We start from the raw sequence: 4006 nt of genomic DNA on the forward strand, positions 1-4006 counted from the left end.
TGCTGACAGGCACCCGTGGGGGCTGTTTTCACAACATGTGAGAGGAGGGGAGCAGAGGCAATGTAAATCTTTTGAAAGAAAGATTTCAAAATCTGCTTTTGAAGGATCTGCTCCTTGCAGCCTGGAGTTGCTCCTGAGAGGACAAGAGCAGACAACAGGGGTACAAGCAGAATCTATGGCACGATCCTGACAATCAAGTGATGAGTCTGCTCCTAAAAGAAAGACAGCCACTTCTATTACTTGCCTGCCACCAAGAAAAAAGGAAAAGGCAGATACAATTCACAGTGCCTTGTTACTTTGGCTACATCCATAAACCTTCACTCTCTAAACAAAAAGCCAGAGCACCTGGTGCTCTGACCGACACTATCTCCTGCTCTTTCACTGTGCTGATAACACTAAGGTTGAGGGTTGAGGGTCCGGTCCCTGTGCGGGCCACCAAAATGTGAGGGTGTAAGCTAGTGCATGCAGACTTTGAGAAAATTTTGTCCAAAGGTTAGAAGAGAAAGAAGAAACCATTCATTTTACTTTTTCCAAATGGGAAAAAGGGCCAACAAGGTGAAGAGAACCTGGGAGAGTGTCTCTGACAGACCAGAGGAGCTATCTTTGATGAGGGAAGGCCTGGTTGTTTTATGCCCCATAGGGTCTGTATGGCACAACAGTCACAAATATGCACCAGGGTGGGGGGAAAAGTTACACGTATTTATGAGGGGAACTGGGCACACGTGCTGCATGTAAACATGTATGCAACCTACATCCCACGTTCACTTTGGGGAGGAGTTTTGGCATTACAATGAAGTGGAACTTGGCTGTTCACATCAAAGGGTCAACTATAGGACAGTTTGTATGCAGCCTTGGCTAAGCTGGTGGGGCCGAGTGAAGGAAAGCCTGCAGGCGCTTATCTGCAGACTGTAAGGCCAGTCTTCTGTACTGGGCTGGGATATGCATCAGCTAATGCTTTCCTTGACCATTCCTGTTAGGAGTTTGGCAAGAATATGGTTTTACTTGTAGCCATAGGAATTTAGAAATGTTCCCTGCCAGATAGGCCCTGAACCTTCAATCTGTAGATAACTTTTGTTTTCTTAGTGTTAGGGCCCCCCCCCCCTTTTTTTTTGGTCTCTCAGATCACACCAGAATATAGGACATGGAATCAAAGATTACTCTGTAGCTTAGGAGTCAATGTTTTTCCAGTTGGGTTTTGAATTACTTGTCATCAGTTACCCTTTAAAAAAGAAAAAAAAGAAAAAGAAAAAGAACCAAAGATAGGATTTAATGGGTGCCAAGTCATCTCCTGGAAGTCAGAGGGATCATGGTGGGTACAGGGCTCATCATGGTAGGACTGTGCTCTAGTCAGAAACTGACTCTGTAACCAATGCAGGTGGGTAATTCCCGTTCCACAGGCAATGCAATCACCTCAGCCACTTGGTAAAATTTGTCAAAGCTGGGACCAAGGAACTCTCGGTTTCAATCAGCAGCGGGACCTGTCTTCCTTGATCTTTCCCTTCCATTCTTAAATGGATGTAACCTGAGGGATGAGGTTGATGCAGGCTGCTAGGCGCTTCTCCACCATAGCCCTGGTGATCTCCTTGGCGACCTTCTCGTTGGGGCAAATGATAAAGGCTGCGAAGACCAAGCCCGGAATATAGCTAGAGCCCAAGGGCAACGAGGACTGGTACGGAGGGCTTCCAGAGGACATGGATAACAGGGCTGGGGCACAACAGAAGGCGGGAGGCCACAGGCAGCAGTGCTGGCATCCAAAGAACCGACAGTGCAGAGCAGCCCCTCAGCTGAGCAGGATTGAGGGAACCCACCGCCCACCCATCCAGCCTTTGCTGGTACAGGAGAGCTGATCTCTAATACCACACATTACACAGAGAAAAAAGCCCAAGCTCAGAAGACTGGCCTCTTCTTACCCAGGCAACAACCACATTGTAAGCAGTCACCCTTTATTTATTCTTACTTCTTTCTTCCTTTGGAATGGGAATGTCTAGCCTATGCCTGTCCCACCACTGTATAAGATTTGGAAGCACATTACTTGTTAATTTCACCGGCTCACAGTTGGAGAGGAATTTTCCTCAAGATAAATCCTAACTTGAGTCTCACCCACATATGATTTAGATGAGACGCTCGAGTTTTGAGTTGATGTCAGAATGAGTTAAGACTTTTGGGACTACTTTGTATCTGAGGACATGAGTTTTGGAGGTCCAGAGACAAAATGCAATGGTTTGAATGTCCTCTCCAAAGCCTGTGTTGAAATTTGACTGCCACTGTGAGTGTTAGGAGGTATGATCTGTGAGAGGGGATTAGGCTCTGCCCTCATGAATAGATGGTGCCCCTAATATGGGAGTGGTTTCGTCATCAGGAATTGGGATAAGAGTGAGTTCACACCTCTCAGTCGCTTGAATGTTCTTACCCTTCCACCTCTGCCATGGAATGACACAGCAAGGTGGCCCTCAGCAGATGTGAACTCTGCAATTTTGGACTTCCCAGCCTTCAGAACTGTAATTTCTTTTCTTTAAGAATTATCCAGTCTGTGGTTTTCTGCTACAGCAACACAAAATTAACTAAGACACTCAGTCACAATGAGGAGGACTCACAGGCGGATGTCAAGACAAGGCTTGCAGGGACTACAAAGGAAACTATCGCTGTAGGTTGGTAGTAGGATGTACTTGGACTTGGGGGTCATGGATAGAGAGACAAAGAAGCTCAGTCCATCAAGACACCTCGTTCTCAACGTGCCCTACACTCCACACTCAGGGGACCTTTCCACGGCCCTTTACCCTGCTGGGCTCTATACCCTGACCTCAGACTTAGGTCTCTAGCTATCTTTTCCAATTCTCCTCATCAGACTTTCCAGCCCAGCTGGCAGAGCCCCCAAGGAAGCAGACCAGGGCCCACTACCCTACCCTCAGGAGCCTACCTGGACCCAGGCACCCATCAAGGTATTTTCTCTAATAGACTACTCTTTTACTAAGAGGAATCTGATGCCAGCCATTAAGCCTCGCTGTCTGCCCCCTTTCTTTCTGCAATCACCTGGTCAGACTGAGAGAACAGAAGCTAAAAGAAAGGAAATGACAACCAACCACAGGGCTTGGCAAGGGTGTCCACAGGGCCACTGGGCCCCGCTAGAGTTTGACAGGGGTTGTGAACAGGCATGGGGCAGAGTGCTAAGGAGATTACGATCACCCACCTAGGCCAGATAAACCTCTCATTGTTCAAAATGAACAAGCATACAGGCAGAAAAAAAAATCCACAGTGTGAAGAGAATACAACACCCACTGTACAGAAAACAGCCTGTGTCAGAATGCACTCTCACCTCAGAGAACTGAAGCCAGTTCTGCATAGTGTTCATAAAGTTTAAGAACACATGACCATTTGGAACCAATAGTTCAGAAAAATAATTCCTATACAGAGAATATATTATTTTTATAATGGGAAAAAAACCCAAGCTTTACCTAAAATATTACCAAAAAAGAACCCATTCCTTGGCTGCAGCCAACAAAGTGACCTGAGGTCTGCCTGGTCAGAGGCTAAGCTGCTGTGTCCTACCTATAGCTGTCACCTCTTCCTCTGAAGTTCAGGAATACCTGCCACGGGGGCATCTCACAAACTCAAGTGTCTCAATGTGTTTCAAATGAGCCTTGGCCCATCAAGCCCATGGGGGCTTCTCCGGCAGAACCCTCCCCACTCTTCTTGGGTTGTAGGAAAGACTGAGACGGTCCACATTCTAGCCCTGCCTGAGAAGACTCCTTTAGCTGGAACATTTAGGCTGGGAAAGGGGAGAACCCCAAGCTTCCAGGACCCAAGCCCACTGCACCCCACCTGCAACAATTCCACAGAAGGACCATGAGGTCCTTCACAGCTGGAGAGGAATTTTCAGTGCCCTTCATCAGCTCAGGACCCTGATCATGACTAACCACCCCTACAGTCCAAGACTGTGAGCATTGCTGACCTTCTCCTAAAGCCCAGAACCATGACTTTCATTGACCACCTTCACAGCCCAAGGCCA

The 4006-nt window shown here is 47.4% G+C and overlaps 1 pseudogene; it reads right to left on the bottom strand.

The window, feature by feature from the left end:
* Window positions 1–1325: 1325 nt before the first annotated feature.
* LOC100954130 lies at window positions 1326–1751 on the bottom strand (annotated as a pseudogene).
* Window positions 1752–4006: the final 2255 nt, after the last annotated feature.

The sequence above is a fragment of the Otolemur garnettii genome, unplaced genomic scaffold (genome assembly GCF_000181295.1).
Source record: "Otolemur garnettii isolate 467f Iridium unplaced genomic scaffold, OtoGar3 scaffold00133, whole genome shotgun sequence".
Classification (NCBI taxonomy): domain Eukaryota; kingdom Metazoa; phylum Chordata; class Mammalia; order Primates; family Galagidae; genus Otolemur; species Otolemur garnettii.